Genomic DNA, 27,244 nt, shown 5'->3' on the forward strand with positions numbered 1-27,244 from the left:
GGACCAAACTAAATCCATTGCCATCCAGTCAATTCCACCTCATAGCAACCCTATAGGACAGAGCAGAACTGCCCCATAGGGTTTCCAAGGCTGTAATCTGTATGGAAGCAGGCTGTCACATCTTTCTGCCACAGAGCAGCTGGTGGGTTCAAATCACCGACCTTCTGGTTAACAGCTGAGTGCTTTAACCACTGAACCACCAGGGCTCCTGAAAAACAGGACAGGGAGTGGAATAGGTAATGGTGGTTGAAAGGAACTGAAGCTTTACATTATGGTTTGCATCTTTAACAAACAGGGTAAGGAAATCTGACAAATTTTTTTTACAGTTGTTCACTCTTGGTGAAGACAAAATAGGTGTTTATTATTTTTATTTTAACTTTCTGTAAGTTTTAAATCTATAAAATTTATTGTTCAAAATATGGTTAAATAAAGAGATACTCAAAGACTGAGAGCTTAGCAGCAGTTGTCAGTAGTTCGTTTGGAGTGGTAATGGAAAGAAGCTATTGGGATGATGATCCCATCAAAGTTGAGTAAATGTGAAAATAGGACTTTATATTTTCTACCTCTCGAGATGTGGCGAAGGGATTCCAGTGTGTTCTGTACTCTGGAATCTGTGGAGGTGGAGAGAGAGAGGGACAAAAAAGAGGGAGGGAGGGAGAGAGAGAGAAGGAAGGAGAAAGAGAGAGAGAGTTAACAACTGGTATACTGAGATGTATGGTTTCTGGGTGGTGCGGTTTGCATTTGACTACTAACTTCATGGTTGGCAGTTCAAACCCAGCCAGCAGTGCTGCAGAAGAAAAACCTGGCAATCTCCTTCCATAAAGGTTACAGCCAAGAAAACCCAAAGGAGAAGCTCTGCACTGTTTAACACATGAGTTCACCCTGAGTCAGAATTGACTGGACAGTAACAGGTATACTGAGATGTACACTGTGAACCCTTGACATAGACCTAATTTAAAAGGATATTTCAGTAGCATGTGCTCACACACTTCATATACCTGGACAGGGCTCTTTGAAAAACAAATCAGGGGAAGAGGGAACAGCTTTTATTTGGCCTATTTTTACAGCATCAACCAATGGTAATTTTGGATATAGAAAATAGTGAATCTTACCTGAAGTAAAAGAAAGATGGAAAGAGGAAGAGAGGAGGAAGTATGGAAATGGAAGGAAGTCAAAACAATTGGAGCAAAATAAATAGGGAAAAATATTAAAGAAATACTCATAACTTTTTAGAAATGGCCTTCTGAAGTTTAAAAAAAATCCAATAAATAACCACACGATATTATTTATACATTTAGCATCCACTGACTGAAAAAATAAATAAATTCTGAAAGCTGTTTTGGATTAGGTGATATTTTAAAATGAGTTTTAATTCAGTTATTAATTTGAAATTATGTTTACACATTTAAAAAAATGTAGTAGCATACAAAGTATATATATGAGGCATTATTTATTTAGTTTACAGGCAACATTTGAAATATTCTTTTTCTGTAAACCCCTTTTACCAATTTAGTGGGCCCCCACCCCCTTCCCATCAGGTTTGTAACAGCATTAATCTACAGAGAACTTTAGGCTTTGGGTGTAGGATAATTAGAATAAATGGAAAAACAACAATGCTACAGAAATTCCTACCACAAGTTCAACACAGTCTTTTGTGAACTTGGAAATGAGTTAAGAAAGCCTATTTTCCAAATCATTTCATTCCAACCCCATAGGACAGAGTAGAACTGCCCCATACGGCTTTCAAGGCAGTAATCTTTTCAGGAGCAGACTGCCACATCTTTCTCCAGTGAAGGGCTAGTGGACTCAAACAGCCATCATTAGGGTTATAGCATCACTATAGTGTGGTTATAGGGTTGCTACAGGGTCGCTGGAAACCTGGTGGCATAGTGGTTAAGTGCTACAGCTGCTAACCAAAGGGTTGGCAGTTCAAATCCACCAGGCGCTCCTTGGAAACGCTATGGGGCAGTTCTACTCTGTCTATAGGGTCGCTATGAGTCGGAATCGACTCGACGGCACTGGGTTTGGTTTCCTTGTTTTTACAGGGTTGCTATGAGTTGGAATGGACTCAATGGCAATGGTTTGGTTTTTTTTGTTATTTTCCAAATGTTAAGCGGCAAGCAAGAATTCGAATTGTCTGTTTGATTTCAAAGCTTTCATTCTTTCCACTAAACACATCAAATTGCTTTTTGAACACTGTATTGTGTACATAATGCTAGAATGATGCAAACATAATTAACGTCAAAACTCAAGCCCTGAAGAGAAGATTTAAATTTTAGATAGATCAGTTGATGTATCAAGGTGGTAGATGAGTATTTTTCTTTACTCTAAGCAAGATCTCCCTGAAAGTATGGGGATGAGCAAACAAATATGCCACCTGTAATGAAGCACCTGGCAGTGTGGGCTGGGTAAGGCTGAAAGGGCATACTAGCATCTGCCTCACTGCACTGGCCTGGGATGTCCCAGAATTGGATCATGAGGCCATCTGCACACTGGCCCTCCCATGCCGCCAAATTTAATGAAAAGAAACATCAGGACAGATCTGGCTCAAAATGTACATGTAAGTAACTGAAGAGAGCAATCAATTAATGCAGGAAATAGAACCTGGCTTTCAATCTTCTATCTTCCCTGCCAAGAACATAAGCAACTAGATGAAGATATTCGAATCTTAATTCATACTTCCAGGACCTAAACCAAAAAAAAAGAAACCCGCCGCCATTGAGTCGATTCTGATTCATAGCGACCCTAAAAGCTGACCCCAAATTCTACTTGAAGTATGTTTCTGTGTAAGGCCTTGCAACTACACTGGAGTTAAGCACCATAGGAGGAGTCCCTGGGTGGTGCGCATGGTTAAGCACTCAGCTGCTAAACAAAAGGTTGGAGGTTCAAGTCCTTCCACAGGCACCTGGAAAGAAGGGCCTGGTAATTTACTTCCAAACATCAGCCATTGAAAATCCTGTGGAGCCCAGTTCTACTCTGACACACATGGGGTAGCCATGCATCAGGATCGACCTGAAGGCTGCTGGTACTGGTAAGCACCATGTCAGCAGAAGCCGATTCACCATTGTCACAAGAGGCCTGCCTCCAGCAGGTGGAATAGTGCCTGAGGCATAGAGGACTCATAAATATTTGTTGAATGATTGCATACTGGAAGGTGTGAGTTTTTAATCCTTTTCCTTTTGGTAAATTACAAACATAATTCATTTGGAATATGATATCTTGGAGCAGATGATCAAGACTTATCTTAAAAATTGGTAATCTCCCTGGTGTATAGGAGACCTTAAGCATAGCACTCACTCCCTTCCATTCCTCATCTCAGGGCTCCTGGGGCCATTCCAGGACCTTCACCTATAGTCCATGATGCACACCAGGGCTAGCATGAGTGTGTTTCACACTCATCCAATCATCAACTCTTTCATGTAAAAAGTATTACCCTGATTTTAACCAATGAGAAAACAGTTTTCTTTGCAAAACTAGCCTAAGCAAAACCATAAAAGAAAAAGAAGAACAAAGACTGGTTCCGTACATCAGAACCATCCCGGGCTGGGTCCAGGTAAGTATCGAGGTAGTGACTCAAAATACATTATCAGAGCTCTCTTGTGCAGACTGTCTCAGCATTGCAGGCTTCCTTCTGTGTGGACTAAAATTTATTCTCAGGTAAACTCAGACCTGGAAACTCTAAGTTAATGTCATCCTTATGGCCTGTGATCCTGGGAAACAACCCACTTACGTCTCTGCTCAAAAAGCTCTGGCAAAATCCCAAGATGGACTGAGTTTGGGCCACGTGTCCATCATTGAGTTTTTGGCTTGGCCAGACTGAGTCCATTATAGAGAAGGTACGACTCGGATATTGGCAACCCTGTTCAGTAGAAGAGAGGTAATTCCTAAAAGAAAATTCCTGGGCAGGCTAAATATGACAGATGTCCACAATTCTAAGGCTAAGAGGAGCTCAGTTAGATAAATAAAATTCTACAGCTAGTAAAAGGCTGAGCACTTGAGTATATAGCACATAGGTCTTTGTCGACTAAATAAACTTGATCCTGTTCTCTAAATCCAAAACACACTCCCTTTGCACGACACATATGGCCTTTCCTATTGTTTGAGCAAGATATTGAACTACCCCATAGTTTCCAAAGTGAATAGGACTCACAGAAATAGGCATAGAAAATGGGAACCTAAAATGGTAGTTCGTGGAAGAATACCGTATGATTGTGACTATCAGATACTCCCTGGCTCTCTTGGTTGTAAGGATTTGCTAACTGACATTGCTAATACTTTGAAAATGAGGGATTTTCAGTGTGCTCAGCCCACCAACAACAGAGGCAGTTTACCCCAGTAAGAATGAGGGAATATGCTCCCTTAAGAGATGAGTAGCAGGACCATTATGCTGCCATTGTTTCTCTCTGTGACTTTTATCTATGTGTTTCATCTCCTTTCCCTTTTTCAGATCTGATTCCATAAGGACTCTTGATTTGAATTAGTGATAAAATGAGTGACTAGTGTATATGAAACACACATACAAAAAAATGTTTTATACTTTAAAACTCAAAATGATTTGTATTTTCCTTTCAAAGAGAGAAAAATCAGGAAAGTCTCAAGCACAGAGACATTTGCATTTACACTCAACACTAAGGTATTTTTCTAGTGACGACAAGCAGAGAGATTTAGGTTCAAATGTTGTCACATTCTTCCGAAGCTCCATTATTCCCTCCTGCTGCACTACAAAAAGAGAAGGACAGCATACACTTTTTCTTTATGATCTAGAACACTAGGGAAAGATGGAGGCAATCTATTGGGCTTGGAGGTAAGCCTTTCATTAACATTAATGGAGTTCTTTGCACTGAAAGACCAGACTCCATGTTTTTAAAGGCTTGAGCAATGATTCACATAAAGCTGGGGAAAACCCTTTTGTCTTATGCAACTTATGCCCACTGTTGCGGTACTAGGATTACGAATGGCAGTAGGTGTCCTTTTAAGAGAGTTTATCCATCCACAGTCATTTCAGAATATTTATGCAGAAAACGATGTCCTGGCAAAGCAATGCAATGAAACAGGCATGGTTTATGTCCACAACATTAGGGAGACGGCAGTCAGGCAGCCCTCCTGTTACAAGAAACTGCAGAAGAGTCAGCACTCTGCCTTATTTACGGGAAGACAGTTGGAAGAAGAAAGACTGAACCAATTGAAAAACTGCTTGGGACTCTATCTTTTCTCTGGTTGGTTTAAAGTAAGAGAATAATAATAGTGTTGCTCCTGTATTATCAAAAGCTGGAGAAAACCCATTGAAATATGTAGACACAATAAATTAATTCTGTTTTTGTTTTTATTTTGTATTTAATAAACATAATGGCATTTTTTTTACTCACTTGTAAATAAGAAAAAAAATAACTTCATAACATTTTAAGTGAAATAATTATGGAATAGGAAGAGATATTAATGATTTTTTAAAGATCCCATAAATCACATATACCAGTCTTTCCAAAGTAATGTTTGTGTGAGTTGCTAAAGATATGAGAAGAAATAACTGAAATTAATTCTGAAGACAAATCCCCATCAAAATGAGAAATAGTGCACTCACTTATACTAAGTGAAAAATCACTCAGATGGTGTAAAGAGGATAGAATAAATCAAATTTTAAAAGGAATACAAATACTCAAAAGGAATGCTGTTTAAAATCAAAACCAAAAAAGATTCAAAAGAGCGTGACACTGATAAGGGGGTGACGGGCGGCCCAGGCCAGAGCACCAGGGAGAGTTTGCCAGCTCTCTGCGGGCTCATTAAGGGTCTCCTGATATTGAGCGCCCCTCAGCCTTTGGATAGGCACCTGGTTCCCAGCACTCCTACACCTTCCTATTCAACCAGTCCCCACCCCCAACTCCACATGGGCAAGGATAGTGCATCCAGCACTCACCTCCTCAACTTTGCCTTGTAGATGCCCATCCCGAAATTCTTAAATTTGCTTTGTACTGCACAAATGAGACTGAGTGGATCCGGTGACCGTGGAGCACAAAGGGTTATAGGACGTGGTTGAACATCTGAGGAGGACACTAGGCATGTTAGACCTGACCCAGTCATCTTCTTCAAGAACACTTTTAGAAAACGGCAGCAAGGTCAGAAGCAATTAGGACAACCACATATCCATTAGCTGTTTCCAAGAGAACACTCCCATCCTGAGTATGACCATGGACAACTGTGTTGTCAGCAAGTTGAAAAGAAAACAATTCATGTGGCTTAGAATAATACTAGCGGCCAAGAGATTACAGGCTGTTTTCTAGATAAGAAATATTTTTACCATGAAATCATGAATTCAGCAATGATTGCTGAGAAAAGGTATGGGAAATTTTTTTTTGTTGGGTGGTGGAAATGGTTAACATGCTCAGCTGCTAACCAAAAGGCTGGAGGTTTGAGCACACCCAGAGGCACCTAGAAAGAAAGGCCTGGTGACCTACTTCTGAAAAATCAGCTATTGAAAACCCTATAAAGCACAGTTCTACTCTACACACATGGGGTCACCATGAGTTCGGGTTGACTCGATGGCAACTGATTTTGTATACATCCTCTCAACCTCCTCTCTCTCTCTCTCACACACTCACACACACACACACACACACACACACACAGAGAGAGGTCAAATGCTTTTACCATTCCAAAAGGTAAGTAAGTTACTATTTGGTAGTTCCTGAGCTGTTGTTTGTTCGTTTGTGCCTGGTAATGAGTTGAGAATCCTTTACCTCATTGGGAGTCTGTCATGCCACAAAGGTGGGAGAAGGACACTGTACTATGAGAACCTATCACAGAGGCTGAAAACACAGCCCTTACTTACCTTAAACTGTACCTGAGTGTATCAGACATGGACACAATAGAATTTTAAAGGACAACTTATAAGCAAGATATTTAAAGGGGAGGTACTTGAGGAGTAATGTAAAGTGCAAACAACTCCCTACAGAAACCAGCTGGGGGTCAGCAGGGCCCAGTGTGCTCCGTCTGCACCCACCCAGCTGTGACGTGAGTGACTGATGAGGAAGAGCAGAGCGTGTGAGGAGGGGAAGGAAGCAGCCTTCACACATCTATCTGCTCTCAGGTCAGGAGGCAGAGCAGGCTCCAGTCCTGCCTTGTTGTCTGCTCCATTTTGCTTTTTTAGCCCTGATCTTTCTCCACCTGCCCACACCATCACATTTGGACCCTCTGGGAAACAGTTTTCCCTCATTCCAATCCATCCTGCCAGGCTAATCTCCAGCAAACATCAATCTCATGCTCAAAACCCTTCTGCGCACAGCATTAGTCATGATAACTAAAAGGTGGAAACAACTCAAATGTCCATCAAGAGATAAACGATAAATAAAATATGGTACGTACATGCAATGGAATATAGCATTCAGCCGTAAAAAGAAAGGAAATTCTGACACATGCTACAATATGATGAAGCTTGAAAACATTATGTTTAGTGAAATAAGTCAAGCACAAAAAGACAGATATTGTATGATCCCACTTATACAAAATATCTAGAAAGGCAAAAGCACAAAGGTTATCAGTGGTCACCAGGGGCTGAAGGGCAGGGAGAGTGGGGAGCTGTGGCTTAAGGGATGCTGACCTTGTTTGGGAAGATGAAAACCTTCTGGAAATAGATAGCGGTGATGGTGGCACAACATCGTGAATGTAACTAATGTCACTAACTTGTAGAGTTGAAAATAATTAAAATGGCAAATTCCATGTGGTGTCTCTTTTACCACAATGAAAAATAAAAACCACCTCTTAAGCCTTGTTGCTGCCTCTGTTTGAGAGAAGGAACCGTGTCTTATTTATCCTTCCAGTATCTCCACAGCCTGCTTCTTAAGTGCTCAATAACTAATTGTTGTAAAATGGATCCATTATCTCTACAAATAGACAAAGGTCAAATTCCATAACCCAGTTCTCAAGGCATTCAGTCTCCTGCCTTTTTACTGTTTGATCTCTTCACTTCCTTGAACACATTCCAATTCAACTAAGAGGGTCCACTCACCAACACTGGATCAGGCCTCCTGTTTTCCACCCTCACGTCTTCTTTCCTTCTCATCTACCCACCTGGAACCCTCTCCCCCCTTCTAATCTGCTGCTCCAACTTTCCTCTCCAATTTTCACTATCAAGCCCCCTCCTTCGTGAAGCCATCCCTGATCACCACAGAATGTTCTTTTTCTTTCTTGAACATATAACTTGAGTCATCCACGTGACTTTTAGAAGGTGCTTTGAGTTAATTAGGCATGTTTAGGGAAAGGATTGAGTTTTCCTTAGCACCAGCACAGTAAGTGACACACAGTAAGAACTCACTAAGTACTGGTTGAATCAACACCTGGTGGCAGAATCGCACCTTGTCCTTCACTGCCAAGGAAGAACTGTCAGAACATTAGTAACCACATTTAATTTATAGCAATAGAAGGGGAAGAAGAGAAACAGAGGAAGGAACTTAATAGTTGCAGAAGACTTTGCCCACATTACCCATGCCATCTTTGGCCAGTCTTCATCTGCCCGTCCTACTGTCCAACAGCCCCTTCATTGGTGAATGCACACACCTGCTCGCCAACATCTGCATCAGGACAAGCATTATATTGAAAACAACAACAGAGTATATGACAAGGACTAAGTAAAATCATTGGTTGAGTCACTGGTGGTTCGGTAGTAGAATTCCTGCCTCCCATGTGGGAGACCCAGGTTCGACTCCTGGCCAATGCACCTCTTGCAAAGCCACCACCCTTCTGCAAGTGGTGGCTTGCATGTTGCTGTGATGCTGAACAGGTTTCAGCAGAGCTTCCAGGCTAAGATGGATTAGGAAGAAAGGCCTGAGGATCTCCTTCTGAAAACCCTATGGATCACAACAATCCAATACAGAGTGGATCATGGGGATGGTGCAGGACCAGGCAGTGTTTCATTCCACTGTGCATGGGGTCACCATGGGTAAGGGGCTATCTCGGTTATCTAGTGTTGCCATAACAGAAATACCACAAGTGGATGGCTTTAACAAAGAGAAATGTGTTTTCTCATGGTCTAGTAGGCTACAAGTCGAAATTCAGGGCATCAGCTCCAGGGGAAGGCTTTCTCTCTCTGTGGGCTCTGGAGGAAGGTCCTTCTTGTTGATATTTCCCTGGACTAAGAGGTTCTCTGCACTGGAAAGCCAGGTGCAAAGGACGCACTCTGCTCCCAGTGCTTCTTTCTTGGCTGTATGAGGTCCCCCACTCTCTGCTTGCTTCCCTTTCATCTCTTGAAAGATAAAAGGTGGAGCAAGCCACACTCCAGGAAACTCCCTTTACCTTGGATCAGGGAGGTGACCTGAGTAAGGGTGTTGTTACAATCCCACCCTAATCCTCTTAAAATTACAATCACAAAATGTAGGTCAACCACACAATCCCCGGAATCATGGCCTAATCAAGTTGATACACACATTTTTGGAGGGACATAATTCAATCCATGACAAGGGATAATTTGATGGCAGTTAACAACAAAATTATTACATACATATATTTTTTAACAACAAAATTATTATAATGGACTTTTCTGATCCCAGGCAGCACAAGAGTCTGATTTTATTTTCTGCTTCAAAATAAGCTTGGTGGTCATCCCGGGAGACATCTCAATGACAACAAGAGCTCACTTAAGGACCTCTGTCAGTGGGGCTGCTCTCCAGAAACCTCTACATCTCTGAAAAGGGACAATGCATCTTGTAGACACTCATGAGAATATTTTCCTTCAGGAATAGTTTCATGACATTACATAGAGACATTTCTCAAGTATTTCTGATGGATGGAAATTGAAAGGCATGTAAATATGCTAGTACATAAATTTTACTGGTCCTAACTCAAGGGTGGGGGTAAAAACAAATGGAAGGTTTGCATCAAGACAGATTATAAATGCTGATACTATAAACTAAAGTTGTGTGCTATAAATTCATAAAGGAACCTAGAGTAAGGCAATGATTCAGTAGGGTGTGATTACCTAGGAATGTGAAAGAATAGAGTTTCAAAGGACTACAGTTTAACTCACAGTTATATTCTGGATCACCTCCTACAACCTGACATCCTGTCCATGAAGGGACTTTTCTATTGTGAGAGTGAAGGAGCGTCCTTGTCACTTAATTCTGTGTGGAATGTGTTGCTGAGAAGAGCCCTGTCATTTCCTAAATATGCAGTTCAATAATTCAGTAATTGTTAATAAAAAAAAAAAAATTAGTGAAAGCTTTGTCTAAAAACAGACAGCAAAAGCAAATCTATTAACAAAGTCTTACTAGTACTAGAACTGGATCAAATTCAGTCGGCTGCTCTACATTGGAATCAAGACCATTGCGTGTGGTTTATGCCTTGTGTATTTTACCTATTTCTGATCCTCTTGCTGGATTGTTTTCAGGGAGAAACTTTGGAAAGTTTTGTTAGCATTGTATATTTTCTTGATGCGTGAAGGGCAAGTGAAAATCTAGCTCTGTGCAGGTTTCAGAGTGTTTTGGCTGAACACCAAGATGAAGAAAATAGCCCAGACATTACATTTGTTTGCTTTTGCTGCTCTATCATCATGAAGAAGTCGGATGTGCCAATGCAGACGGGCACCTGGGGAGCTTATTTTCATCACCTATCTAACCCTAAGAGATGCCTTATTAATGTAGGCAGGCAATAGACCAAATACTGACTCTCCATTGCAAGTAAAAGCAACGAGCGTAGGAAGTCCTTTAGATAGCAACAATTGCATCTACCTTCCAAACTCTTTCTTTTCTAAGAATCCCTTGGAATTAAATATTTCTTCCATTTCTGTTCAAGGTAAGAAAAGGGAGGAGCTGTTTAAGTAATAAATACATGTTGCTGTGGTTAGCTGCTGTTGCATCACGCTCTGACCCAACTCACAGTGATCCCATGCAGAACAGAATGAAGTATTGCCCAGTCCTGTGCCATCCTGTGATCAGCCACGGATCAGACTGTTGTGACCCATAGGGCTTTCACTGGCTGATTTTTGAAAGTAGATCACCAGGTTTTTCTTCCTAGTCTGTCTGTCTCGAAGCTCTTCTGAAACCTGTTCAGCATCTTAGCAACACACAAGCCTCCACCAAAAGGTGACAGCTCAGCCTGAGGGGCACTGGTTGGGAGTGGAACCTGGGTCTCTCACATGTGAAGTGACAATTCTACCCCTGAATCACCACTGCCTCGTGAATGACTATACAGCGTACACAAAATTGGGAACTCACTGTTTAAAAATAATGCTGCATGACTTAATACTACTGCAGAGGAAGCCCAGTGTGCTGTGGGGGGGGGTGTGTGACATTATTCCAGTCAGGCTGCAAGCAGAAAGTGGCTCTGCCCAGATAGGTTGTAACTGTGCCATCTATCACCAAAGAGTGGAGGGACATTGCCACTATAAGTACACAAGGCAGCCATCATTTCATAGAACATTCTGGAGCAAAGGAAAGCCTTTTGGAAAAAATCAGCTGAAAAAGACTCAGTACTTCAAGGTTGTACTTTGAGCACATGCATTAAAAACAAACAGATTTATCTGTGAGGTAACAAATATGAAGAAAAAACAAAAAGTCCCAGAAGAGCTGGCTTGGAAGAGCACAATGTGCAAAAGGAAGAATAGATCCAGAGAGAATCACCTTGCTGCCTTTGACACACTGCTTACACTGCCTGAGGGCTAGTAACACCTCCTTCCTTCCCGAGAAGCTGTACATCTGTACCAGAATCCACCGTATCTTCTTTATAGTTTGTTGTCTGTAAATAATGCTTACAACTTCCTTTACCAGCTTAGGGGTAAGAATGATCACCTGGCTATTATTTTTTGTAATGAAGCACTTGTACCCCCATGTTTTTATTAGTAGGGAGTTCAAGCACCCTTTTGGAGGCATCTGTCTCCCCAAAAAGGAATACCTGGGTGGTACAAACTGTTAAGCACTCAACTGCTAACCAGAAAGTTGATGACTGGAGTCCACGCAGAGGCACCCCAGAGGAAAGGCCTGGCGATCTGCCTAAAAAAGGTCACAGCTTTGAAGTCCTATGGAGCACAGTTCTACTCTGCAACACAAAGAGCCACCATTAGTCAGAATCAACTCAATGGCAACTGGTTTGATTTGGTTTTCCCTACCCAAAGATATCCAAACACTCCAGTATTTTAGCTGAAAGTCAGCCAGTCCAACGCTCCTCCCACAAGCATTGTTCCCATAAGCCTCAGGGGCACTCACATGCTGATCATTGCTATCCAAAGCTGTGAGGGGGCAGAGAGACCCTGACCTGATTCCAGCTTCGCCCAACAATGCTGGAACCAGTCCTACCCACCCAACCTTGGGTTTTAGTATTTACCACGTCAACAGACCAGACTGCCCCTCCCCATGTGGTGTGCTGCTTTCCCGAGCCTTGGGGGGCCCTTCCCAGCCAGTGACTCTCACAGGTTTCCCTAACTTCGAAATTCAGTGAGTGGTAGTTAAGAATCTTGGGTCCCTCCATCCCAGAAGGACTGTAGCTCTGTCATTGAATAGCTTCAACTGTGCCCCACAGCTCTCCTTAACAAGGAAGAAGTCACCCTTGTCAAGGTCACAAAATGTTCTGCTGTATCGTTCCTAAGGAATGAGCGCCTAGGTGCCTATATTTGCACCTCCAAGAAGGCTCCTCAGGGACTTGGAAGCACATCAAGGTTGCACCTCTGGGTGACTCTCTGCCCAACTACAGAAAAGGCAGGCACAGCTAACTCTTTAAATTATTTGCCAGCATCAATAGACAATTCCATACCAAATTAAACCATTTTTACTCTTCATTTCAGGGTGTGATTGTCACTCACCCTTAACAAATTACCTCATCATCTTTCTTCAAATATGTTAAATATTTAGGCACCGGTTTTGGTTGACCTTTGTAAGGAGTCCATATTCTTCTGGTGCTCAGTATGTGGAAAAAAATAACAAAGGTAAGAAGCCTATCAGAAGATTCTGTCTTGGTAAGTGATATTCTTCTCTCATTACTTGGGCATGTACTCAGACAGGCACACCCGACAGAGACAGGTGGAGGACTCGATGCAGAGAGGCCCTCGGCAGAGCAAATAGGACAGGAAGGGTTATCCTTGCAAAGGGGAAAGTAAGTGTGAGAAAAGAGAGTGACTGTGTCAGTGGGACCTTGGACAGTCCTGCTCCAGCAGCCCAGGGGTTGCTGGTGACTGGCAGTGTGACAGTGCTTGCTCCATCCAGGAACAGGTGAAGTCACCAAGCATCACTAGGAGAGTATGAACCACAAGGCTGTTGCATTCTCCTGAGAGAATTAATACAGGACATAGCAAGGCGAGGAAATGAAAGGTATCAGTCCTTCAGGAAGATGGTTCTTCAGTCTTTGGCTCTGACTCAACGCCATTCAAGTGTTCTCTCGTTAGCTATTTTGTCCCGTCCCCACTGGTTGGAGAACCCCACCTCAGTGTTCTGAGAAGCGAACAGCTGAAACTGGATGTCATCACTGGGGGAATAAGAGGGACCAGGCCTTCTTTGTGCAGTGGAGCCCTGGGAAGCTGAGAACGCTAAAATAAAAAAAAAAATCTTAAATCTTGAGGTTAAAGATGCAGAAACCAAGGCCCAATGAGATTAAATAAATTTCTCAAGGTCACATGTCACTGATAGGACTCAGAACCAGGATTCAGATCAAGGCATCTGGCTCTAGTCTGTGCCTTTAGGCTCTATGCTACCCAGTCCCGTTCGCAGGATCTATCCCATCCAATGCAGGACCATATTACCTGGAGATAATCACAAAACTTTGCTCCAGGTAAGGTGCTACGAATTCCACCTTGATCCATGTAGGGTATTGACCTGTATTGTCTAGTCCTCATTCCACTGGGCAACTGGCTCTATTGAAATCCTCTGTTCCTTGTGAAGTCTTTATGTCTTCTCTCATTTCTGCACCTACACCAGGAATATTTTCTAAGTATATGTCACTTTCTGCTTTGAGGTACTTTTTGCCCTCCACTTGACTGTGCTGTGGCCCTGCCTGGGTGGAGGGCACACCACCTTTGAGCTCGGAGAGATACACCACAGCTTCCTGTTACATTTTCCTCACCTGACAAGGTAATGGTGGGGAAGACACAGTTGGGGCAAGTCTGCTTTGTTAAGAGTACCATGCAACCGTAAGAAAGATCCTAAGTGCATGCAAAATAGAAACAATTCCTCAGTGCATAGGTTTCACCAAACACACACATTCTCCTCTCTGGGCAAAAGAGTAAATGCAGGTTTCCTTTGGCTGAGTAAGAGGACAGAGTTAAGAAACCAATTATGTCACCACATTGGGCCAGTTTGTGAAAAGTGGTTTAGAAAGGGAAAAAAAAAAATCCTTCTGGCTCAAACATTGTCCACCTTTGATTTCCACAATATAGTGATCAAGATAATGAAAATATATTTGATAAATACAAACGCACAAGATGGTAGCAATATAGACCACTTGTCAGGGATCCAGAAGTAAGAAAAGACCTCCAAGGACAGTACTGCAAATACGTGTTCTCTTGCAAATGATCTGTGAGTTGGCAACAAAGGAATCTCTACCTTCTCAAGACGACTCTGAGAAGACCGGAATGGCACCGTAACACAGGGTCAGAACCGTACTGGGAAACGACAGGTGTAATCAACGTCCATGAAATGTTTTCAACTCGGTAGTTTTGTTCACAGACTAACAGAAGGGTCCTTCTCTATGTGAGTTCTACTGGGTTTTGGAGTTAACTGTTCACCTACTACTTTTCTCTAACCACAGAGAAACACTGAGGACATTTTTACCTGCTTACATAAATTGGAAAATTATCTCCTTGGTGCACGAGACACATTAACTAATTTACCCACAAGAGGAATCACATTCACCTCTTTTCTGTGGACTCAGAAAAAAAAACAAAATCTGTGGAGTTACAGGCTTTCCCTACCTGGTCCTTGTTTTTCCCAAATTGCTTCATGGTTCTGAGTATGTATGAATGCCGAGGTTAGCCATTCAGCTACTGAACCCAATTGTGGAAGCAGGGCCCTCTGCAAAACCTGGAGTGGCATGTAAATTTTTTTTTTAATTTTTAGAATGGAACCAAATATATATTCCTTTAATATCTGAGACTATTTGACATGAAGATAATTTCTAAAAGTGGAAAAATAAGCCATGTATCCTAATTATACACTTTTTTTGTAGTGAGATTATTTCATTTAAAAGAGATTTTTTCATAAAAAGTATTTGCAGACAAATTTATTTAAAATGAAGGAAATTGCAAGAGGCCAATTTTGGTCCCACTCTTTTGCTAGAATAATACTATATATCTGCTTTATGCCAAAAGGAAGTATCTCTGTATTACAAAAGATAATTTTTTTATGCAATGTGTAGACTTTGATCTGAATTTTTTATAAAAATTCTCTTGGGCCAGACTCTAACATAATTTCACAAGAAAGTTCCTATTGAGGCTGACTGAATTCTAATATAATTCTAAAGCAATTAGTTTATAGAAGTAATTGTGCTACAATCACTCTGGAAATGAGTCAGGCCCAAAGCGAGTAAAGCTGGGCCTTTGTAGCAGCTCCACTAACTTGCTGAGACTACAGTGGCTGGAGGGGGTGGGGCATCACAAGGCAGTATTTATGCAGACTCCCTCAAGCTTCAGAAATGGAAAAGCTTCTTAAATCTCATCAGCATCATTTCCAACTAAGCATTCCGTCAAACTGAAGCGTAAAACCTCTGGGAAACTTCATTGAAGTGTAATCTAAGTTGGCTATGCCATAAGATCCAATATTGTATTTAATTAACATACGTTATTCTTCATCGTGTCAATATTTGCTGTATTAGTGTGTTCCAATAATACACTACTTGATAATATTCTAAAGAAAATGAGGTTGTTGGATGTCTACTTAAGCATACACCATCTTAAGAGTTAAGTCTGTCGAGCTAAGACCTGAAATCATTAATCAGCACATAACTGTTGTTGTTTAGGTGCCATTGAGTCGGTTCTGACTCATAGCCACCCTATGCACAACAGAACGAAACACTGCCCAGTCCTGAGCCATCCTTACAATCCTTGTTATGCTTGAGCTCATTGTTGTAGCCACTGTGTCAATCCACCTCATTGAGAGTCTTCCTCTTTTCCGCTGACCCTGTACTCTTGCCAAGCATGATGTCCTTCTCCAGGGACTGATCCCTCCTGACAACATGTCCAAAGTATGTAAGACGCAGTCTTGCCATCCTTGCTTCCAAGGAGCATTCTGGTTGTACTTCTTCCAAGACAGATTTGTTCGTTCTTTTGGCAGTTCACGGGATATTCAATGTTCTTCGCCAACACCACAATTCAAAGGGGTCAATTCTTCTTCAGTCTCCCTTATTCACTGTCCAGCTTTCACATGCATATGATGTGACTGAAAATACCATGGCTTGGGTCAGGCATACCTTAGTCTTCAAGGTGACATCTTTGCTCTTCAACACTTTAAAGAGGTCCTTTGCAGCAGATTTACTCAATGCAATGCGTCTTTTGATTTCTTGACTGCTGCTTCCATGGCTGTTGATTGTGGATCCAAGTAAAATGAAGTCCTTGACAACTTCAAACTTTTCTCCATATATCATGATATTGCTCATTGGTCCAGTTGTGAGGATTTTTGTTTTCTTTATGTTGAGATGCAATCCATACTGAAGGCTGTGGTCTTTGATATTCATTAGTAAGTGCTTCAAGTCCTGTTCACTTTCAGCAAGCAAGGTTGTATCGTCTGCATAACGCAGACTGTTAATGAGTCTTCCTCCAATCCTGATGCCCTGTTCTTCTTCATATAGTCCAGCTTCTTGGATTATTTGCTCAGCATACAGATTAAATAGGTATGGTGAAAGAATACAACCCTGACACACACCTTTCCTGACTTTAAACCAATCAGTATCCCCTTGTTCTGTCTGAACAACTGCCTCTTGATCTATGTAAAGGTTCCTCATGAGCACAATTAAGTGTTCTGGAATTCCCATTCTTCGCAATGTTATCCATAATTTGTTATGATCCACACAGTCAAATGCATTTGCATAGTCAATAAAACACAGGTAAACATCCTTCTGGTAATCACTGCTTTCAGCCAGGATCCATCTAAGATCAGCAATGATATCCCTGGTTCCACGTCCTCTTCTGAAACTGGCCTGAATTTCTGGCACCTCCCTATTGATATACTGCTGTAGCTGTTTTTGAATGATCTTCAGCAAAATTTTGCTTGCATGTGATATTAATGATATTGTTCTATAATTTCCACATTCGGTTGGATACCTTTCTTGGGAATAGGCATAAACATGGATCTCTTCCAGTCAGGTGGCCAGGAAGCTGTCTTCCATATTTCTTGGCATAGATGAGTGAGCACCTCCAGCACTATCTCAATTGATATTCCATCAATTCCTGGAGCCTTGTTTTTCACCAATGTCTTCAGAGCAGCTTGGACTTCTTCCTTCAGTACCATCGGTTCCTGATCATATGCCACCTCTTGAAATGGTTGAATATCGACTAAGTCTTTTTGGTGTAATGACTCTGTGTATTCCTTCCATCTTTTGATGCTTCCTGCACTGTTTAGTATTTTCCCCATAGAATCCTTCACTATTGCAACTCAAGGCTTGAATTTTTTCTTCAGTTCTTTCAGCTTGAGAAACGCTGAGCGTGTTCTTCCCTTTTGATTTTCCATCTCCAGCTCTTTGCACATGTCATTATAATACTTTGTCTCCTCAAGACGCCCTTTGAAATCTTCTGTTCAGTTCTTTTACTTCATCACAGCACATAATAATTTTCATTAACTTACTGAATTAATTACCCTGAAATTTTATTTTTCCATTTGGAGAGGAGAAGAATTAGTGGTAATCAGCACATAATAATTACCATTAATTCTTGTCCTTTCCAAATGGAGAAATAAAACTTCAGGGTAATTAACTCAATAAGTTAATGAAAATACACTTTTGTCAACTTAATTTTTATTTTAAGAAATATTCCTTTTGAAACTTCAAGATATTCAAAATGATGACAATATTTCAAAAAATGTACTTACTCAAGTGAAAATTCCAAAAGGAAACTGACAGCCTGAACTTCTGAATTAATGTGCTATCTTGATTACAGAGAACTACTTTCAAAAGGGTGGCATGAGGAGCTCCACAGACCTTCTTCCCAGCCATAACTGGTGAAAAGTATTTAAAAAAAAAAAAAAAGCATATAAAGTCGAGGGAAATTGTCCTGAGGGCATATAGTATATATATATATATATATATATTTAAAAAAAAAAAAAACTCAGTGCCGTATATAAAGAAACATTTATTCAATAAAATCTACCAAATTTTGGTTAAGAACAGCAAGCCTATGGCATTGAGCCATGACCTACTCCCTCCCTTCCCCTACCCTAGTTCAGCATGTAGGGAGCTCTTTGTTGGCTGAGTGCTGCCAAGAACACAGGGCTCCCTCTCCCCTCAGCTCACAAGCAAGGGGTATATCATCTCACCGAGAGAGGCAGGTCATCAGTATTTTTCACTTCCACCCAGCTACAAGTTAGAGGTTAAGTTCCTGAGGAGTGAGGCTGAGAGGTCAGGACTCCATTCCTCCCCTCAGCCCCCGTTTATACAGATCAACCCCAGGTGTGGCAGGTCAAGAATACTGAGGCTTTGATCACCCTCACCACAGTTCCCTAGTACAGCAGAGGTTCCAGGTTGGGAAATGCAAGCTGAGAACACAGGGGTACACTGCCCTCACCCCACATCCTGTTGGTAAAGCAGGCATGTTGTTCCAAGGGAAGTAGGCCACTGCCCCCAACCTCAGATCTGGAGCTGGGAATCAAACATTTTTCTCAGGAGAAGGGCTGTTCACAAGAACAAACAGTTCCAAAGCTCTCCCCAAAATAACTGACTTTATCTGAGACAGAGGATGGGGAAGCTGAATTCTTAGGGCGCTCTGGTGAACAATGGAGATTTTGGTGGCAAGCAATTAAGAGGAGGCTGGTAGCTATACAAAAACAACAAGTTAAACCACAGGCCAATTAGTTTATCAGAGAGATCAAGGGAAAAAAAAAAGTTAAGATGAGCCCTTTGGGGGTCTGAACAGACCTCAACAACTTACCTCAAAACTACCTTTGTGCATGAAAAAACCAAAAACCAAACTGTTGCCTTCAAGTCAATTCCGACTCACAGCAACCCTACAGGACAGAGTAGAACTGCCCCATAGGGTTTCCAAGGAGCAGCTGGTAGATTCAAACTGCCAACCTTTTGGTTAGCAGCTGCACCTCCTAACCACTGTGCCACCAGGGCTCCGCCCTTGCAAAGGAGCCTAAATCTAAATTGCGTGTGGTACAAGTTATGCCCAAGGGCACTGTCAAAAACAGAGCAGTTAGCTAGCAAATTAGTGGAGCCCAACAGGGTGTGATACTAATGCAGCCAAACAGTTTAACAGTGAGATCAGGAAAAGAGACAAAGAGCCCTGCTAAAATGACGGTCATCCCAGGGTAACTGTGTGCATGTCCAGGGCTATATTCTCTGAGGAGTGACATCAGAGGCTCCACACTGAAGGCAAAACAGATTTTATAAAATAGTCCAGCCAAGTCACTAAACAAATATACAGGCAAATAACAAGAAAAACAAGCTCAGGGGTGTGGAGGATCAGTATGACTAACCCTATCATATATTACCTAAAATATCCCAGTTTTCAAAAAAAATTTGAGCAGGTCTTTTTCATAAGAGAAAGAAACAGGAAAGTGTGACTCATACACAGGAAAAAAAAAAAGTAGGTAACAGAAATTGCCAGTGAAAGGGCCCAGATGTCCGATTCAATAAAGACTTCAAAGAAGCCATTACAAATATTTTTAAAGAAGTAAAGAAAACCATGCTTAAAGAAATCAAAGAAAATATGAAACATGTCTCATGCAATACATAATATCAATAAAGGAACGGCCAATATAAAAAAAAGTACAAATGGAAATTCTGAACTAAAAAAGTATAAGAACTGAGATAAAAAATTTATGAGAGAGGTGCAACAGTAGATTAGCACTGGCAGAATAGCAAAGTTGAAAATAAATTGATAGCTTATGCAATCTAAAGAACAGAGAAAAAAGAATGAATAAAAATGAACATAGCCTCAGAGAAACGTGGACATCATCAAGTGCGTTTAACCTGTGTGTAATGGGATTACCAGGAGGGGAGAGAAAAGACCACGGGAAAAAAAATTGAAAGAAATAATAGTTAAAAACTTCTCAAATTTGATGATAAACATTTATCTACATATTTAGAAAGCTCAATGGATCCCAAGTAGGATAAACACAAAAAATTCACACCCCGACACATCACAGTAAAAATGCTAAAAACCAAAATTTTGAAAGCCAACAAGAGAAAAATGACTTGTCATATAAAAATGAACCCCAGTAAGTTTAACAGCTGACTTTTCATAAGAAACAAAGGAGGCCAGAAGGCAGTGGAATGTCATACTCAAAGTGGTGGTGCCGGGTGGGGGGGGGGCCACAACTGTAGACCAAGAATATTATATCCAGCAAAGCCATCTTCAGAAATGAAGACAAAATAAATTCCCAAATAAGCAAAACCTCAGAGAATCCACTTGTAACAGACTCACCTTACAAGACATACTAAAGGAATAGTTGCCTCAGGCTGAAAGCAAGTAAACCCAGATAGAAATTCAAATCTACATGAAAAAAAAAAAAATAGCACTGGTACAAGTAATTCTGTAATTACAAAAGACAGTATAAATGCATATTTCTTATTCTTTCTTCTCTCAACTGATTTAAAAAGTAACTACATCAAACAATATGCATGTAATTGCACTGCTGGGCTTACAACATATAGAAATGTAATATACTTGACAATATAGCACCAAGGAGGTTTGTGGAAGCAATGCTGTATTAGAGTAAAAAAATGACACCAGAGGATAATTTGAACTAAAAGAAACAAATGAATAGAATGAGAAATGTTAATGTAACAAACACAAAAAATATATACTTGTTATCTTTTCTTTGGAACTCTGACGGCACAGTGGTTAAGAACTGGGTTGCTAAACAAAAGGTCTGCAGTTCAAATCCACTAGCTGCATCTCAGAAACCCTAGAGGGCAGTTCTACTCTGTCCTATAGGGTCGCTATGGGTTGGAATCGACTCAATAGCAACAATTTTGTTGTTTTTTGTTTTTGTTTTCTCCTTTCTTTGCTCAGCTTCTTTAATAGACATAAAATATAGTGGGAAAAAATCATTAAAGGAAATGATATGCTACACTAAAAAATATTCCCCCCTAAGGCAGAAGAAAGTAGTAAAGGAGGAATAGAGGAACAAAAACAACAAGAAAAGCATGAGACATGTAGAAAATAAAAAGTGAAATGGCAGATATAAATCCAACTACATCAATAATAACTTTAGATGTGAATAAACAATCCAATAAAAAGCAGAGAATGTCAGCCTGGATAAAAAATAAGACCCAACCATAAGTAGTCTGCAGGAGACACACTTTAAATTCAAAGATCAAACAGGCTGAAAATAAAAGGATAGGAAAAGGTATGTAATGCAAACCAGAACCATAAGAAAGCTGGAGTGGCTATATGAATATGTAAAACATATTTTAAAACAAAAAAAAAATGTTTGCTAGAGATAAAGAGGAACATTTTATAAGGATAAAGGATAATTCCTTCAGAAAGATGTAATAATTAAATGTATATATACCTATCAAAAAAAAAAACTTGTCATTGAGTCAATTCTGATTCATAGTAACCCCAGGTGTTGCAGAGTAGAACTCTTCCCCATAGGGTTGTCAAGGCTGTGACTTTCACAAGTAAACTGCCAGCCCTTTCTTCTGAGGCCCCTCTACATAGGTATGAAGTGTCTTTTGATTAGTAGTTAACCAGCTGCACCACCAAAAGACTCCTCTGCTAACAGAGCCCCCAAGTACACGAAGCAAAAACAGATGGAACTCAAGGAAGAACTAATTAAATAGTATTCGGAGACTTCAGTTCTTCACTTTCAAAAATAGAACAATGAAAAGGGATTAGAAGATATGTAAGACTGAACAACACTATACACAAACTAGACCTAACAGACATCTAGAACATACCAGCTAACAACAGCAGAATACACATTCTTCTCAAGTGCAGATGGAACATTCTCCAAGATAGGCCCTATGCTAGGCCATAAAACAAGCTGCAACAAATTTAAAAGGATTTAAACCATACATAATATGTCCTCTGACCACAATGGAATTAAATTAGAAATCAGTAACAGAAATTTAGAAAATTTAGAAATATGTGGAAATTAAACAATGCATTCCTAATTAGTCATTGAGTCAAAAAAGGAATCAGAAGGGAAATGAGAAAATACTCAGATGAAAGCAAATGAAGATACAACATACCAAAACTTATGAGGTGCAGCTAAAGTAGTGCTAAGAGGGAAATTTAAAGCTATAAATGCCTAGATTAAAAAAAAAAAAATCTCACATCAATAATCTACCCTTCCACCTTAAGACACTGGAAAAAGAAGAGTAAAGTAAACCCAAAGCAATCAGAAGGAAGGAAATTATAAAGATTAGAACAGAAGCTAATGAAATAGAGAACAGAAACACAGTAGAGAAAACCAACAAAGCCAAACGTTAGTTCTTTGAAAAGATCAACAAATGGACAAAATTTTTTCTAGACTGATGCAGAGGACTCAAAACATTTTAACTGATAAAACTTTGAGAATACTACTTTACACACCATCAGGCACAATAAATAACATGTCACTGGCACTTGCCTTTTTTTCCTTGTTAGGTAAATAACATCCACTCTAAATTTTAAGTTCAAATCTGTGAAATTGGTTGTCTATCCCTAGTTAACTGCTCCCCATGCTTGCTGTGGGAAGTTCCTCTCCCAATTTCAGGGTCCATCGCATGCCTTTTATTTTTCTTTCCAATCCCACTACCAAAACAGGATACATTTGATATCAGTTATTTGCACTTCTGTTGATTGACAAGTACTCTTTCACATCATTCCTATAAAAACATCACTATAAATAACATTCATATTTGGAGTCTGAGGCACCTAATAGTGCGATGAAGGGATTTTCCATACTAAAGACTAGTAAGTCTCAGTACGGTCTCATCAGTGGATTTCATGATCCAATCCAAGTACTTCTTTGACTCAGAAAAATATGCAGTAAATAAATCTAATTGCCTGAGTTAAAAAAAAAAAAAATCATTTTGGAGAGGGAGATAGAGCTCAGATATTGCTCTGAAAAACACTGGAATTAGTTTTTGTAGCTGTTGTGTTTACTCTGTAGTTTTCAAGGCAAGATGACTGGAGACTGCTAGAAGCATCAGAAGTCCAAGAACAGTCCCTGGCTGCTACCAATCATCAGGAGTGGAAAAGCTGGGTACTTGAGTATTGCTTTTTCGGAACCTGAATACAGGGTCTACCAAAGGCATGACCAGGGGTGCCCCTGGGCTGGATTCTCATTCATGAAGGGCATCGTATCTAGTCTTGGATGATAATCTTCTGATGTTAACCACAAATAAGGCTACTTTTGTAGCCACTGTTTGGCACGCATGTGGTTAACAGTACTAGTCTGTAAAATGTAAATATTTAAATATATCACAATTGTGGTACACACGCTTTGCCATTTCATTTTTGTATGTAAGAAACTACAAAAAGGCCTACTCCAGGGTCTCTCTCCACCTATCAGAGGCCCTGCCTGATGTTGCCCTGACAAGGTCCAGGGCTACATGCAGATCGCATTGTCCCAGCTCTAGACCTTTCCTCTGCCTGCCCCCAGGCTCCCAAATGTACCATCTTAGCTTCTGTTTTCAGGTCTACCTGCTGTAATTTTTATTTGTATTTAAATCTTTCATTATTACAACCTCTACCCAACACATCTAAATTCCCTGAATATATACTTGTAACATCTGTATTATTTCTACTTCTAACTTAAGATATTTTGTATCATACTGGGACTGTTACTGAAGTCATTGGTTTTACGATAACAACAACAAATAACACTTATTAAGCACTTTGTGCCAGACACTATATTGTTTTACATAAATTATCTCATTCTATTACATCTAACTGTAATTAAATATATGCTGAAATGTGCAAGTAGGCCTTAAAATTAATTAAAATAAGGTATTGTTGGTCATACTCAAAAGAAATGTTTTGACATACTGAAGAAATGAAATGGATAGAATAAAATATTTAAAGTCTTACAAAGTATACAACATTAATATACGATATTCAATTTATATTCTTATTCATGGAAAATAAAGCTATTCCTGGTACCTTCTATCCACCTTCTTTCTAATTAATTTCTTAAACCTTTCCCAAATTCATAGATACCACAGTTTCTAATATGTCAAATAAACACAATGATTAGATTCAAATGTTCAGTTAAACCCTTTAAGTAGGAAATTAATATGTCAAATACTATGTTGTTGCATTGACTCCCAATATGTTGTCCACAACAAACCAGCCCAGCCACTGTGGTTCGGGTGCTGAAAAACAACAGGAGACATTAGTTTTATTAACCTTTCACACTGCATTTTGAAGTTCTATGTTTTTCTTCACCAAAACTTTTATTTTATTATCAAGAATTACATTATTCTCTGAATGAGTGATTTTCTGCTGGAGACAGGAAATAAAGAAATACTAATGCTGGGAATGTCTTTTTCCTGTCTCAATATTAATACATGCTGTATATATATATACACACACACACATATATACTCATGTTAATAACAGCTCTGAAAACTAGTTTCATTCCTTCTATGCTAAGCAATACGTAGTATATGCAAAAATATGAATACTAATAGCAGTGAAGTGAATATATAATGTGGGATTTCTTTGAATGTACAGCCATTTCTACTATTTCATTAGTGCATGTGCGCGGACAACTGTCACCGACGTCCGTGAAGGCTGGATTAGATGAAGACAGACAATGTAGGCTTTGAGGGCAAACCAAGGTTGCAGCTCAAAAGTTTCCGTTTCTCCTTCGAGGGCACAATAGGACCACTGTCTTCCTCCTTTAGGCAGAAAGAATGAATCAGTTATGTTACTTATATTCCTGCACTGCACACTGGAAGGTCCTTCTACAGCTCAATGAGGCACATTAGGACTAAAGTTTCATGCTAAAAAAATGTGGACATTTAAAAAATCTTCATGCTCAGGTTTGTAACTCTGCAATTTTTCCAAAAAAGTCTGCCATGATTTTACTTATGACACTAAAAAAAAACCCACCCATTGCCATCAAGTCAATTCTGACTCCTAGCTACCCTATAGGACAGAGTAGAGCTGGCCCATACGGTTTCCAAGGAGCACCTGCTGGATTCCAACTGCTGACCTTTCGGTTAGCTGCTGAGCTCTTAAACGCTGCACCACCAGAGCTCCCCGTTTATATGATCAAATCTATTAATGCAAAATTTCCATAGGAACTTGAGATATTCGCAACCTAAATAAATAAATTCTTGAACAAATTTATAAATACAATTTGTATATTATGTCTAATAATAAATAAAAGTAAATCTTTAAGTTTTTTTAATTTTTTTGTTATTTTTTAAAAAATTTTTTTATGTTATTTATTTTTATTATTATTGTGTGTAATACCCAGATAGGATAGTACATGCTTGAGCTCAGAGACTACTACTTATTTCTCCAATTACTTAATAGTTCTATTAATTAAATCTAGAGTAATACATGAAATAAGAGCACCCTTTGAGATAATGAAAAATGTGCTTCCCATTTAGGAAAATGACACCAGCTAAGATTCCAGTTCTATAAAACCTTTGCATGTTGCCAGCGACGGCAATGGGCAAACTGACACCCTTATACTATTGGCCCAATGTAAACTAGTTCTATCTTTTGGGCAGTAAATAGCTGTCAAAATTTAGAATGCATGTACTTTTTAACTAGAACTGTACTTCTAGGAACTTATCAGGTAGATACAATCAGACAGATTTTTTTGTGTAAGGGATATTTGCTGCAACAAATAACTACAAACAAACTAAATGGGTCTCCTTCCTTAATTATGATACAATGGGCTATTTTACAATGTCCATATGTGGTTGCTATGTGTGTGTATACATATATATACAAATTTATGGAATATATTAAAAATATTTGTAACACTGGTATATATATTTCCAAATTCCATTTCAAGTAAGCTAGTGAGCCACGATCAAATCTTTAATTTAAGATTATACCTCAAAGACATTATTTCACAGGTAATGTAGGACATTGATTATGTATATATTTGAAAATTATAAAACAATAAATTATAAGTCAAAGTAACTGACATGAAACCAACTGGTGATCAAACTGTAAAATCACAGCATTTCAGAGCTAAAAGGAGCCTAAAAGTCACAATGTATGAATTTTCTGCAAAAGGGATTTGGAGTCCAGTGTCCCCAAAATGTGTTCCACATAACACTGCAAGTTAGGTGAGGAAAGGATTCCATGTTTTAAAAAATTGGGGAAGCTCTGCTTAAATGTAATAAAATAAAAAAACCAAACCCATCACTGTCGAGTCTATTTCAACTCATAGTGACCCCACAGGACAGAGAGGAACTGCCTCACAGAGTTTCCAAGGAGCACCTCGTGGATTCAAACTGCCAACCTTTTGGTTAGCAGCCATAGCTCTTAACCACTATGCCACCAGGGCTTCCTGTAATAAAACATGGTTCTTTAATTCAAATGCCTCTGAGAGCCTCTAAACCCCCAGAACCCAGTGCCGTCGAGTCGATTCCGGCTCATAGCGACCCTATAGGACAGAGTAGAACTGCCCCATAGAGTCTCCAAGGAGTGCCTCTAGCATACTAATATGCATTGTGAACCTCCTAATGGGGGATAATACATCCTGGATTCTCCAAATTTATTTGGACAGTCACCTCTTGATTTAAGAAACAATGCTCTCCAGGACACATTTTGGGAGGACTGGTCTAGATATATATAAATTCCACGTTTATGAAAGTAATGAAATTTCATTTTAAGAATATGTCCAACCATTCTAAAAATTAAGCTACCATGCTCCAGAACATCAATAAAACATAGTTAGATAAACATATAGTGGCTCTAATCATACAAGGTCCGAGTGGCTCAAAGGGGAGTAATTTTAACATTCGGCATCCATCTACAGCGCAGCTGATGTGTGTGGTGGCCGCCAGTGTCTTGCTCACTTCTGAAGCTCCAAGTGCTCGACTTGGAACGTTCTCAGTAAATGCTGAATTCCAATTTACCTGAATGTGGAATCTGCTGGTGAATCTGGGTACTCGCTCTGTTAAAATCTCCCTCACAGAAAAAAAAAAAAAGAGGAAACTAAAA

The 27,244-nt window shown here is 39.8% G+C and overlaps 1 protein-coding gene across 2 annotated transcripts in view; it reads right to left on the reverse strand.

Annotated features, from left to right (window-relative positions):
• The window catches only part of CA8 (carbonic anhydrase 8), a 203,144-nt gene that overhangs the window by 52,512 nt on the left and 123,388 nt on the right, over positions 1-27,244 (reverse strand). The window contains exon 9 of one of the 2 annotated variants that reach the window (XM_003408321.4): positions 23,153-24,951. The exons of the other annotated variant lie outside the window; for it this stretch is intronic. The gene's annotated coding sequence lies outside the window, so the exon portion shown is untranslated. Of the gene's footprint in view, positions 1-23,152; positions 24,952-27,244 lie in introns of those variants that run through there. 2 annotated transcript variants of the gene reach the window in all.

The sequence above is a fragment of the Loxodonta africana genome, chromosome 14, assembly GCF_030014295.1.
Source record: "Loxodonta africana isolate mLoxAfr1 chromosome 14, mLoxAfr1.hap2, whole genome shotgun sequence".
In the NCBI taxonomy this organism is placed as follows: Eukaryota; Metazoa; Chordata; class Mammalia; order Proboscidea; family Elephantidae; genus Loxodonta; species Loxodonta africana.